Source organism: Indicator indicator, chromosome 8 (assembly GCF_027791375.1).
Source record: "Indicator indicator isolate 239-I01 chromosome 8, UM_Iind_1.1, whole genome shotgun sequence".
Taxonomy (NCBI): domain Eukaryota; kingdom Metazoa; phylum Chordata; class Aves; order Piciformes; family Indicatoridae; genus Indicator; species Indicator indicator.
The window spans coordinates 29,378,890-29,393,487 of NC_072017.1; the positions used below are offsets into that span (position 1 = coordinate 29,378,890).

Sequence of the window (14,598 nt, forward strand, 5' to 3'; positions counted from 1 at the left end):
AAGCCCTTTCAGTAGTTTTTATTTGATTGACACTAAAAAGCCATCTTTGTCCCACTAGATTATACCTTGCTGACTTTTCATACATTATGCTGAAAAGTAGCACTGTCCTGTTACTGAGGCCAGAGAGTCATTTGGGCAGCAGCAGTGGAATCCTTCAAATTTTGTTCAAAAGAATGAACTGAGAATTTAGATAGAAACTTAGAGAAAAGATCAATGAGCAAAATTCAGAGCTGAGGACTGGACGAGCAGCGTGTTATAAAGCGATGTGTATGGCTTCGACATACGAGGATGTTTAGCCTGAGTGCTGTTGGAATGATTCACTTGCACAGCTTTGCCATAACCTGCGAGTGCTTTCATGTCGTCTGCATGCTGCATGTAGATTCCCTGTCTTAGCTCTCTCTGGGGCCCTTTGTCCTGTGCAAACATGGCTGTGTCTATTGCACATAGCTGTTTTCTAACTAGAACTCTATCATGCAGAAACTGACAAGTCCAATTTCTGGGTTTGTGTGCACGGATACTTAATTCCTTGTTCTGCAGATCATTAGTGTGAATGAAGCTTTATGATCACGTGCTGCTCGAATGCCTGCATGCAGCAGAAGTGATCTTTTTTTCATTTAACTTTGTGTTGCCTTCAAACCATGCATCTCCAATATGTCATTTCATTTCTGGTTTATTTTCTTTTTTTTTTTCTCTCTCTTTTTGTTTTCAAAGGCCCTGTGGAATTCTCCATGTTCTGAAGGCTTACTTTACAAACCCATCAACATCCCATTGGTTCCATCGTTATTAAATTAAAAATCATCTGGACATTCTGCAGTTATGGATTAGATTAAATACTGCTGCATATGAAATGAGCTGCAAGTTACCAGTCCTGGCAAAATTCTACTACTTAATGTAGTGTTTGTATTATTAAAAGTCAAACATTACTTTTGGGGCAGTAATATCTTCATTATTAAATATATATATGAGTAAATTTTTAGCAAGGTATCACAAAGTTGGTCTCTGAAATAAAGCTCAATTATTCTTACCCTTTTGTGCACTTAATCATCCATTGGTGAGTTGCTACGTCTGAGGAAATCCTTCAGTGGTGCTTGTCTCTGAAATGGAGAAAAATGCATCTTCAAGGTCTGGAAACTTAAAGAAACTTAGTTGTTTTTTTTTTTAAGATCTGTAGTTCTTCAGTAATAACATTTTTGCACCAGTTGTGAACACCTTTTGGTATGTGCTCTAGCTGCTGGATGCTCAGAATTGTGTATGTCATTATCATGTGTGATTCAAGAGACATTTCTGCAAGGGATTTGGTAAATTTTGGCAAGGTCCTCATTTGCTCAGTATTAGGCCAGGAGATAGAAGAATAGAAAGTGATCCCAAAACCACAGACTTTGATCTTTTAATCTATTAGAATCACTCTGCCCTTTATTGTATTTTCTGAGCACTTCAGGTTCTGAGACACTGCTAGGCCAGCACTGATACCTGTGAACAAAGTGAATATTGTGTTTGCTGGATGTGACTGCTGTTTGAGTGGACAGCTGTTGTTCACAGCAGGGCTGGGGGGAAGGGTCATTCCTGATTCATGGGTTTATTAAAAAAAAATCAGAAGGTGACTGGAGAGTTCACCACAAGCTCTGTCACTACTGTCAGTTGCTTCAGTGCTCCCTTCCCCAGGATTAACATTATTCACCTGAGGATGTACTCTGCAATCACCCTTACCAGGTAAGATAAGAAGGTGCTTGTGCCAGCAGTATTCTTCAAGCTTTCTCATTTATAACTTTTCTAACGAACAAGAGATAGTGCTTGAATCTTGTTACTTTGTCATTTGGATCAGGTCTCATAGTGTATAATAACAACAGTTGTTCAACTGGAACACCTGTTTAGAAGCTGTGGCTTTAATTTCAAACAGCAGATGCACTACTCTGATTTTAAAATAATATTTCTCTAGTAATTATTTAATGGATCTGATTTGAAAATAAAAGCAATCAACTAAATACTCATGTAAGTCTTTAAAGTGAAGGAGCCTACTTCACAGATGATGCTGCATTGTGTTTGCTGATTCTGTACCACTTAACGTGGTGGTGTTGCTTATCCATCTTGTAACATCTTCTCTTCTGTTTTTAACACCCATCGTCAGCATCCTCTCTCATCTTTTCTATCAGGCTTCCTGAAACTTCTTCACGTATAATTGCATAATTCTTACAGTATTTGTTGAAATTATATTGAAAAAAGCAATTAACTCTGAAATACATAATGTAAAGAAACAGCAGAAATGAGCATATGTGTATTATCCTTTGAAATTTCACTTCCCTTGTTGGATTTAAGGTGTTGCTTTTCTTCCTTCTCTTCCTTGCTAATAGAAAATCCCTCCTGCATGGAAATATCTATCTCTTCGTCTCTGTTGTGCTTTCTTTTTCCATCATCATCTTTATCGTGGTCATATTTTCAGCTCATGTCTCATACTGTTCCCTGGATTAGGATAGAACATTTTCCATTGTTGCTTTGCTTACAGAAGTACGTGCTGGAAATGGAGAGAGTTGTCAAAAAACCTGTGTAAGTCAGTGAAAGAAGATTGGAAGGCAGAAAAAAAAATCATTTCCAGATTCTGATGAGAAGAAAAGTAGTTTCACTTCCTAAATGCAAAAGCTTTTAACCTGTTCCTCTTAAGTCTATGAAAGAATGCAAAAGCAGCTGGTGTACTTGTTGCCTGATAGAGATGTCATGTCAGTGTAGAACTGAATACAGTCTTTTGACTTCAGGGCTAAAGAGTCTAACCATTGCATTTTAACTTTCCCAGGAATTTAAACCACCATTTCCAACACTTGGATTTGGCTTTTTTTGCTCACATAGTATTTGAATGGTTTGCAAAAAAATCATGATTGACAAATAATATTCAGGCTTCCTGTAGACACAAGCATAGGCAGGAATCAAGTGTTAGTCTAATTAAAGTCTGAACAGTCCAAGCAAGGATTTGCTCTTGTCATTATTATTGTTATTCCACTTACCATGATACTAGCACATCTACTTCAGTCAAAATTCTATTCTGTTGGAACAAGTCCAGAGGAGGGCCACAAAGGTGATCTGGAATGGATTGTCCAAAGAGACTGTGGATGCCCCCTGCCTGGAGATGTTGAAGGCCAGGATTGATGTGGCCTTGAGTAAGCTGAGCTGGGTGAGAGGTGCCCATGGCAGGGAGGTTGGGTTGGATGAACTCTAAGGTCTCTTCCAGCCTAGGCTATTCTATGATCCTAAGATTCTATGAAATGTACCTAAAGCTCTTAATTCCTTCTCTTTTTCCTGATGTAGCTCTTGCTCCTGTTCAGCCTTTCTTGTGAAGGTCCATGGCTTCAGGTCAGTTGGAGGGGTGGTATCATTAACATTAATGATTTCTTTTTCCTCATTCTGGAATATAGTTAGAATCTCACAGATATGAATATGAATAATGCAGCAAGAGCCAGACTTTCAACCATGGCAACCCAAAAAGGGAGTGATAGCAAAATGTTTATCTGGCCTTCATGTCTGTGTGGGGCCCTGGACAGTTATAAGAGATGTTGTACCCCTGAACCGTGTGAGAAAGGATGGGAGTAAAAGATGCAAAGTGCTGCATCCTTGAAGCAGATGGGAAAGGCAACTGGGGAGAAGAGCAGCTGTTAAAATAGAACTGAAACAGTGAACGTAGTGGGGATAGGCTGTGGGACAGTGGAACTGTACCGTTCATGTAGCCTTAACAACTAGGCAGTGGTTCCACAGAGGGGGGGCCCTCTTGTCCCTCCCTGTGCCCATGGTCTGTCCTCACAGCCTGCTCTGTCACTGTGTTTTAGCTCACCCTGGTGGGACCTGCTGGACCAGGACCTCTATGTTTTCCACAAATCTCGTGGAAACACCGCATTCAACAAAGCTTTTTAAGTGCCTGGAGATTCAGGTGGCATAAACCCAAATGCCAGAGGCCTCGTTTCCCCCAACTTCTAATAAATGTAATGCCTGTTCCTAAAATGATCCTGCTTTAAAGGGACTGTCCACCTTGTGACTCACAAGATTGAAACCAGACATTTACATTCAGGTTGTTTTCATTATTGCTGCTTAAAATTTAAACAGACAGATCCTAACAATTATTCTATATAGCAACATACTCTACACAGTATCAATTCTGGAATCAATATATACTTAGAAGAAATGTACAATGCGGAACAACATTGGGTGAGATGGAAGGCAGGAAATGGAGTTTAAACAGGAACGAAGCCAAATAATTATTACAAAATAGCAGCATAAACCTCTTTCACAGCAAATGTTTTCTCTATATCCAGAATCTCACAGCACAAAACTGACCCAATCAGACATAACAATTTTTTGTCCTCAACTTGTAGAAGCAACTGGTACCTGTGTGCTTGAAATTGTAGAACTGCAGAGGTTTTTAATGTGATGAATCCTTCAGAGATAATCAAGGGAGAATTATATGGATTCTCTGCTAGTGCACTTATTAGCAGCAAAAATTTATGCTATCATCTTGCATTCAAGATCCCATTCTCTCTTTAGATTTGCCCTGATGATATCACAATAGCATAAATGCTACAATAATGGGACTAGCAGGATTTTAATAAACTGATTAGGCACTGTGAGGAATAATGAGTATTCGACTTGTGGCATGGGCATCGTTCAGTGATTCACAGTCACCAAAAAGCAGCAAAAGACAGGATTTAAGTGAACATTTCAACTGCTTAGAGATTTCAAGGAGAAGGAGATTTCAAAACAGCTGCAGCACTTCATAGTGATTTCATCACAGGAGCAGTACTTGTAGCGCTTGCTTAAGTCACACGTCACATATGAACGTTGTGCAGACCATTTCAGGTCACCCTAAAAGGGAATCTCCACCACATATGACATGTTATAGCTGCTCACCCAAGGTGGTGTTGAATATATCCAATTCCTTTCACAGTCCAAAATGAGGGGAAGAGACTGTAGTCCTTAAATCTTTTGTCAGGAACTGTAGCATCTTCACAGTTAAAGAATAAGGAGAACTCCATTTTCACTTTATTCCATGACATACACTAGGGCCTACTTCCAACTATAAAAATCACATGCAAACCACTTAACTTAACTCGACACAAGAGATCACTAAACCTGCACCCATCCAGTGCTGCATTCACAGACATATGAGCTCAGGTAAGGTTTCACCATGTAGACTCCTCTGTTAACTTTTGGTTTGCACTAGGTCTCAATGCACAAACTCAGCTCCTTTTGGATCAAATTGAACACAAAAATGTAGAAAATGGATTGTCCAGAGAGGCTGTGGATGCCCCCTCCCTGGAGATGTTGAAGGCCAGGATGGATGGGGTCTTGAGTAAGCTGGGCTAGGTGAGAGGTGTCCCTGCCCATGGCAGGGAGGTTGGATTGGATGATCTCTAAGGTCTCTTCCAGCCTAAGCTGTTCTATGATTCTATGAAATGTACCTAAAGCTCTTAATTCCTTCTCCTTTTCCTGATGTGTGTCTTGGTCTTGTTCAGCCTTCCTTGTGAAGGCTTCAGGTCAGTTGGAGGGGTGGTATCATTAACATTAATGATTTCTTTTTCCTCATTCTGGAATATAGTTGGGATCTCACTGCTGTGTTTATTACCATGTTGCATACCTTGCGTTTTATGGTTGATTTCAAGTCCGTGTGACATCTCTGTTACCCTTACAACTGGTTTTACTATGTTCCAACCGTTTCTTCCCTTTTGGTAATGAGTCGTTGCCAAGTTGTTCCGAGTTACAGGGTCTCTGGTGTCATCCAGCGCATGTAACTATTTCAGTTGCTCCTCATTGCAAAATCATTCTTCGCAGAGTAAGCTCTTGTTACGCTTTCCTATAAGGTACAAATACAGAGCCGACAAAGTCACCCCTGCAGGCCACTGCTAGCCAAAGCTTGTCAGGTAAGCCTAGCACACAGTGTTAGGCCACACAGCTCTGACAAAGTGCAGAGCAGCCAGGTAACTGCTGTGAAGAGCTAAAGCAAATAGCCAGGCAAGGCAGACAAACCCAAACCTTCCTGAGCATGTTGTGTAGCTTCCTCTGAAGCCTGTGGCTTGTTACAAGCCGTGGCACTGCGGTGTTAACTGGGACACACTGGTGAAACAGTATTGGCAAAAGACTTTGTTCTCACTCTGGGCATAGACATTTAACAAGTGCAGAGGTTTGTTGTTTTAACTAGCACACATTCTTCTTTCTCCACTTCATGATTTGCAGGTGCTACCAGATAACCTGAGTTTGCTTTCTGTGCAGACCTCCAGGGATTTCTGAATGTGCAAGTGCAGTGCTGTTTGAGAGAAGAAAAAGTAGAAATTGAGTTGCTGGATTTAAAGTTAACACAACTGCAAAAATGTTACAGCTAAAGCAAATATTCTGTGGTAAATATTGAGAGGTTGAGAAGGAAAAAGAGTGATTTTAACAGGTACAGGGAAGTCAGAGAGACAGACAAGTCTTAAAAAGCCTGAGGTGGGCTTGAGAGGCAGAAAGGTGGCATCCTGCTTGAATTGAAGGGAAATCTTTTCATCTGTCAGTGCATTTTTAATTAAAGACAAAATCTTCTGAAGCAATTCCAGTATGGAAACATTCAGAACAGTGTGAATTCTGCTATTCTGCTGTACCTCAGTATGTGGTTTGGCCAAAAAAGAATTCCTATAGCTCATGATGGTTACAACAGGTCTCTAAACTAATGGAAGCATAATCATTGAGGCTATTGATGAGCATAGGTACTGTGTGGGTGGTGAAAGGGCTGGAAACCTCATGAGGTTCAACAAGACCAAAGGCAAGGTCCTGTAGCTCAGTCAGGGCAATCCCAGGCACTGATATAGGCTGGGCAGGGACTGGCTTGGGAGCAGCCCTGAAGAAAGGGGCCTGGGGGTGCTGGGGGATGAGAAGCTCAACAGGAGCCAGCAGTGAGCACTTGCAGCCCAGAGAGCCAAGCAGAGCCTGGGCTGCAGCAAGAGAAGTGTGGCCAGCAGGGCCAGGGAGGGGATTCTCCTCCTCTGCTCCACTCTGCTGAGACCACACCTGGAGCTCTGTGTCCAGTTCTGCAGCCTGTTACAGGAAGAATCTGGAGGTGCTGGAAGGTGTCCAGAGAAGGGCCATGAGGATGAGCAGAGGACTGGAGCACCTCTGCTATGAAGACAGACTGAGAGAGTTGGGGTTGTTCAGTTTGAAGAGGATAAGGCTCTGAGAAGACCTTCTTGTGACCTTCCAGTATCTGAAGGGGGCCTACAAGAAAGCTGGGGAGGGACTTTTGAGGGTGTCAGGGAGTGATAGGACTGGGGAGAATGGAAAAAAACTAGAAATGGGTAGATTTAGATTGGATGTTAGAAGAAGTTCTTCCCCATGAGGGTGGTGAGACACTGGAAGAAGTTGCCCAGGGAGGTGGTGGAAGCCTCATCCCTGGAGGTTTTTGCAGCCAGGCTGGATGTGGCTGTGAGCAACCTGCTGTAGTGTGAGGTGTCCCTGCCCATAAAAGTGGGATTGGAATTGGATGATCCTTGAGGTCCCATCCAACCCTGACAATTCTGTGATGCTGTGATTCTATGAAATATGCCTATACTTAAATAGTTAGGTGATCAGTGGCTTGTCTTCTGTCTCTGAGTTTACCCAGTGTTAAGAAGTGCTTTTTAAGGTGTGTTTAATGGGTGGGTTTAGGTGTATGTGTGCTATTTTGTCATCTAAGCTTTTCAGTACGCTTTAAACTTTTATATAACCATTACAAGATCTCAGGAGCTTTGGAGGAAAAAGTTAGCATACAATATATGACCTGTGTTGTACCAACAAGAGAAAATGCCGTTTCTATCCCTGACCTATTGCTAGGACCTTCTCAGCAGAAGTGCTGGTAGAACTCCATTCAGGCTGTGTACTCTGCCTTCATTTCAATACAATGTTCTTTTAGTGTTCATTTATTCATTTTTAGTAATGGAAGTTGCTACTTCCTAAGAGTCAACAGAATATTAACATTAATGATAAAACAGCAAGAAGGAGCACAAAGGGAAAGTTATAAATGAGTTTTGAGGAACAGTAATGTGTTTCTTTTGTAATGTATGAAAAAGCATTAAATTGCAAACAGAATCTACTGGATACCAGCAATAAGAAGAAAAAAATAAATAAATTTCTCTTCAGTTAGCAAATGCACTGCAAAAAAACTTGCAAAGATAGATTTCCTTATATGCATATATTAAATTGTGCTGAAGTTGAAAGCACATGGACAAGATACCATATTACAACTTTATATTCAGTACCAGCTTCATTACTTTCAGGGAGATTTTTATTCATCTAAAACATCCAGGAAAAAAACTTGATGGTGCTGTTAATGTTAACTATAATGATGAAATTAAGTGATAGCTTTGTATCTGAGGAGACAATAGGAATGCTTGATCTATATTGTGTAATGGTGCATACTAACAATATTTGGAAAGAAGTGCCAGCAGCTTCACTGATATAATATCAAATGAAGAAAGCATAGCTCTATGGGAGGAATAGATGGTAGAGGCAGTAGGATCCTTATGCCTTAAATATATGATGTGTACATTGAAACATGAGCGTCCCAACAGAAGCACAGAATCACAGGACAGTGGGGGCTGGAAGGGACCTTGAAAGCTCATCCAGTCCAACCTCCCTGCCAAAGCAGGAGCACCTAGAGCACAGGAACACATCCAGGCAGGTCTTTAATATCTCCAGAGACGGAGAATCCACAATCCCCAGGGCAGCCTATTCCACTATTCCATTGCCCTAACAGTGAAAAAAAAAAAAAAAATCTTCCTCCTGTTTCCATGGAACTTCTATGCCTCAACTTCCACCAGTGCCCCCTTGTGCTGTCACTGGGCAACACCCAGCAGAGCCTCGCTCCATCCTGTGGGCACTCACCCTGCACATCTTTATCAACATGAATGAGGTCACCTCTCAGGCTCCTCCTCTCCAAGCTACAGAGCCCTCAGCTCCCTCAGTCACTCCTCATAAGGAAGATGTTACACTTCTTTAATCATCTTTGTGGCTCTGTGCTGGACTTTCTCAAGCAGTTCCCTGAGGTCCTTCTTGAACTGAGGCACTCAAAACTGGACATGATATTCCAGATGTGGCCTCACCAGGGCGCAGTAGAGGGGGAGGAGAACCTCTCTTAACCTACTAACCACAGCCCTTCTGATCCACCCCAGAATGGCATTGGCCTTCTTGGCCACAAGAGCACACTGCAAGTGTTATGAAGGGTCCAGGTGATTATATATTTATACTGTGTACACAGATATTTCATCTTCCAGTCTCTTGCCTGGTTAGGGAGAAGATAGTAAAACAGAGACAAATGTACTACAGGAGTCCTGTCAGGTGATGAATCAACTCTTTCAAGAGAACTCCTAAGAAACTGGCAGATTTCAGGTGTTACAGAAATAAAGACAATATCAAGAAAGACAATTTTTCCTGGTTGTTATGAATAAAAGTAGTGAGGCAGGGAATTAATTAAAATATAAATTATTTATTAATTTAAACTCCGTCACCCACGTAACTATATACAAAAGTTATGACATATTATATACAGGTTCTTATACTTCATTGAAGAATATCTTCTAAATAGAGGAATGATTACAAATAGTTTGAGGGACAGTACTTGGAAAACATAAAATCCAAAAGGCAGGGATTTGCCCAGGGAGGTGGTTGAGGCTCCTTCCCTGGAGATACTCAAGGTAAGACTCATCAAGGCCCTGGGCAACCTGAGCTAGTTGGGGATGTCCCTGCTGACAGCAGGGAGGTCGGACTGGAGGACCTTTGTAGGTCCCTCCCAGCCTGGACCATATGATTCTATGATTGATTCCATGATTCTGTGATTTCCTGGAGACTTAGGAATACTCCAATTCACTCACAATGCTGTCATGTGTGGGAATTTCTCTGTTGTCTCTTTGAATCTGGAAATCCTCCTATAACTGTGGCTGCTTAACCCACAATATGGGGGGGAACCCAAGGAAAAAGAGCATGAGTGTCCCTCGGTTTACCCATTGAAACACCTATCTGATTTGTGTCACAAAACGCCACAGGAAGCATATTCCAGCATGCTGGAAAGGGCAGAAACTGATTACCATCAGTTCTCTGCTTAACATGTCCAAGCTTGCCCTGGCACAGGGTCTGTGCCTGATGTGTGGCTTTAGGAGAAGGGCTCATTGTTTTGAGGGGTCTTCCTACATCAAGGGACCTGCCCAGGTGGATACCTTCCTCTTTTTCCCTTTTCCCATGCTTCTCTGTTTTCCTCCTCATCCTGGCTCCACCTGGGGGAGGTACAGTGGGGTGGGGTTGGAAGCACACTGGTTAGAGTGGTCCTATCTGGCTTCAACAGAGTCAGCTTTGAACATTCTTTGATTTGCAGTTGCCCAAGTATCCAGAAAAAAAAAAAAATCAAGGAATTGCAGAACATGAATTAATGATCTGGAGACTCCCAAACAGTTGGCTTTCAGGTGTTGTCATGTATCTACACCTAGTCTCAGTGTCACCCTTTTTCTGAGGGTGTGTAGAACTGTTCTCTAATGCTTGAGAAATAGTAGTTAGTAGGTATACTGCTGACAGAAGACTGCTTCATATATGTGTGTAAGAAAACAAATCCAAGCGTTTTTAATCATTGTGGCAAGTGGACAGATGTGAGTACATTTTTTCTATGTGGGAGGCAAAACCAAATACAAGATGAGCTAAACCCACGAATTATTTATGGGACTCTGAAGAATTGATGAGAACACCCCAGTGAACAGAAGGCAGGGCTATGAGATTGTGTCATTTTTTCTTTCCTGTTTTTTAATTGGGATCTTGAACTGAGGGCCTGGCTGTGCTCCAGGAACTGCTCCAGCATGGGCTTCCCATGGGCCACAGGTCCTTCAGGCCATATCCACCTTCTCTCATGCAGTGCTTGCTTTAGAGAGCTGTGTGGGTATGTGCTCTGGTGCCTGGAGTACCTCACAGAATCACAGAATGGTTTGGGTTGGAAAAGACCTTAATGATCATCTAGTTCCAACCCCCTGCCACGAACAGGAACATCTCCTACTAATCCATGTTGCTCAAGGCCCTATCCAACCTTGATGGACATCATTAGAGGACTAAATATTTACATTAAGTATTTTACAACCCTAATGCCTTGAAGATTGTGCAACTATTTGCAGAGGATGTCATGGTGAAGACTTTTCTCTGGCCAGACAGTGGATTTGTGGCTAGGACCAGATAAAAGGTCCTACCTTCCCACTCCACGCTTCACATGTAGGACCATATGGGCTGGATGACCTCATCTCCTTTCTTCACTGTTCACAGGGCTTTTTATCACTGTTTTTTCCTCCATTTCTCTGGAATTTTGCCCTTTCTTAACATTTTTCACAGAGGTGCCAACAGCCTTACTGCTGCTCACTGTGGAGCCATCACAACAGTGGGTCTTGTCAGCACCATATCTCTTTTCACAAAAACCACCCTGCAGCCCTCCCCCTGCCAACACTTTGCCACCCATTGCAAAAGCAGCAAATGCAAAGCATAGCCTCACAGCTGACCTGGATGGAATGAATGTTCATAATCTTATTTTCCTGTTAGGAAAACGCTTCCCTGAACTAGGTGCGTGAGTTTGGATGTGTAGCAAATTCAGACACTAATGAAACTTAGCACAACTTCTGTTTCAAAATACCAGGACACAATGAGACTGGTGGTGTTTGTGGTGACTGATGGGAATTTATCCTTAGACTAAGAGAGAAGATGTTGGCAGAACTTCCACTGGTGCCTCATGCCAAGAAGCCTCTTCCCTGCTACAGCAGCTGGATATTGCATCGACTGTCTTAGGTGGTCCAAGCCTTAGAAAGAAAAGGTTTACTTCATTGCTCCTGTTTAAATATGTTCTTCAAACCATTAGCCTTCATGAATTACATGAAAGTTGTAGCTCCACTTTTAAACTGGCCTGAAACAACCAATAAAATGATTGGGGTACTGTATTGAATTGCATTACTACTGGGATTCTTGCTTGGTGTCCTGGGGTTAAAAACAAGTGTTTAAAGCAGTAACTCAGCAAAACCTTTACCAATGTAGTTGTTACGGAACTCCTAAAATGTGATTTAAGTGATCTGACTCATAACATAACAGGGACGAGTAGAGTGAACATCAACAGCAAAACTAGTAAGAAAGAGGAGGAACCCAAAACTGGAAGGCCACAAGAAGGTCTCCCTGGAGCCTTCTCTTCTCCAGACTGAACAACCCCAGCTCTCTCAGTCTGTCTTCATAACAGAGGTGCTCCAGCCCTCTGCTCATCCTCATGGCCCTTCTGTGGACATGCTCCCTCGTGTTTCTTTATCCTAAGACCCTTAGAGGAATATGTTCTGATTTGGATTTAGTTTGGCAATTCTTCTTTATGATGTTAGCCTCAATTAACATACTTATCTATAAGAGTGATAAAACTAGTATCCAATATTCATGATTTTTATAGGTGTTTTCCAGTACTTCCCTATCATTTTAGTTCTTTGTTGAACATGTTTATGCTGAGGAATAGATTAAGCAGATAGTACACAGATGAGGCATGTTTTGCCAAAGGCAGGTACTGAATGCTTGAGCCTTCAGCAGGCAGGGAAAAAATTAGTTGGCTGTCTCCCTTCCCAAACCCCAGGCTTTTTCTGTCTTCCTTTCTCAAATCTCTTGTTGCCATGTCTGCAAATTTCTCTTGCTGTTGGGAATATTGGCAAAATCTGTTGGTGGTGGGGCTTTTGTTCTGGCTCATTATTTTCCCCTGCTGTTGCTCCTTTGCTCATTTCCTTTTATCTTATTTTATTGTTTTTATTCTTTCCACATTACAGTCCCATTTGGTTCATCCTCTCCTTTCTTTTCTATAAAACATCATTTTTATCACCCATAAAGCATGCCTCTAGAACTTCCAACAACAACAGAAACCAGAAAGTCACACTCTCTCTTTTAACTTCTGTTTTTTCCTCAGTACTTTTTTTATTTTTAGGCAGAGGACAAAAAAAAAAAAAAAAAAAAAAAAAAAAAAAAGGGAAGAAAGGCATCTAAGGTAAACTGTCAATACAGAATAATTCTCAGGGCCTAGGAGGTGGTATTTTTCCTGTAGTCCATAATGCCAGTTGCCATGTTCAGAATCCACAAAAAGAATGCCCCTTTCAATTCCATGGATGCAGAGGTCAATATATATCTACACTTTTTTATGGCTTGTTCCATTTTGTATCAAGTAAGAAATTCCTGTAAAACCTCTCTCCCCACCCATTGGTTTTCTTGCACTATTTGTTAGAGATTCTGGTTGGCAAACATCAAGAACTTTACAGTGTGCCATCATCTTGAACTGCACAGAGAAGAGCTGCTTTCAGCTGGCCATGCAGGAGTACAATTTAGTTAAAATGCTCAAATTCTTCTGAGCATCAACAGAAAAAGTTTGTAGAGTGTAGTAACAGTTTAGTGCAAGGGCTAAGCTGCCTGCTTCTCCAACACAAAAGTGAAGAGTAATGAAGACAACTGAGTAGTGAGATACAGAGATAAGAGTTGAATGTAACATGAGATATCATAACCACAATACATAATTACCTCACCTAATAATCTAATTAATCTAGTAATACAATTCATGATTGCCTTAGCTCAGCCTATTTGCAGAAGAAGTGCAGTGAAATGCAAGGGAAAAAAACCCAAACAGCATTAAACAGAAACCCTAAACCAGCAGCTACCCAACTCCCACCTGTTCACTGCCATGCTTGCAGAAAAAAACCAACACCCAAGAACCAGGAACCCAGAAGCAGCAACTGGAACAGGAAGCCTCCTATGTTGCAATCTGAATCTCAAGCCCCAGAACACTTGGTCCAGCCAGCACTGACATTCTTGGAGCTGGCATGCCTGCAGCATGTTATGGATAACAGCAGAAGATTGAACTCAGCCCATGACTACTGCCAGAGGGCTTATCTTGCATCAGTGCTTTGTGTAATGCAATGAGTTTTCAGTAGGTCATGCTGCTTGTTCTGGCTAGAGACTGGATGCTCTCTGTTTATCATGTCACGTGTTCGTGGAAGATGCTGGCACAGGAATTTGGAGGGTGTGGAGAGTACATGATGTGTTCCTCTTTCCAACTGCTAGTCTGTACACTTGTGTGTAGATCTTATAGCCCTTGTTGGTGCAGAGAATCACCAGAACATTCTTAATGCTGACTTTCAAAGCTCCAGGTGAGTTACTTACAGTTATAGCAAAGGTAGGAGAATGTAATATTTTGACAATATTTGGCACCTTTCCTCCTGCTGAAGACACTTGTTTCAGCTTTTTGTTCTATCTTACATTGTTCCTACTGCTGCTTCCCCTTGATCTTTGATTGTAAGTAATGAATGTAATGTGCTGCTTGTGACAAATTTAATTAGTCTTTGATCAGTACCAGTATTTCTGAATAAGCGTAAAAAGAACGTCCAAAGGCTTGAAGCTATGTGCTCATAAAATACCCATCTTGTTCTTGTATTAATTGGAGTAGATTGTTGCAGGACCAAATTAAAATCTTATTAAATACACCTGGGAAAGCATTCCCTTTGAAGACTTTCTGTGGCAAGATTTTGCCTTTTCACAGGAGGCCTTTTAAAGGCCAGAGTGAAGCAATCTGTGAACTACCCTGTTCTCTAGAGCATT

General features: G+C 41.6%; 1 protein-coding gene across 2 annotated transcripts in view; it reads left to right on the forward strand.

The window, feature by feature from the left end:
- Positions 1-14,598, forward strand: part of CCSER1 (coiled-coil serine rich protein 1) — an 816,857-nt gene that overhangs the window by 433,782 nt on the left and 368,477 nt on the right. The gene's annotated exons all lie outside the window — the stretch shown is intronic.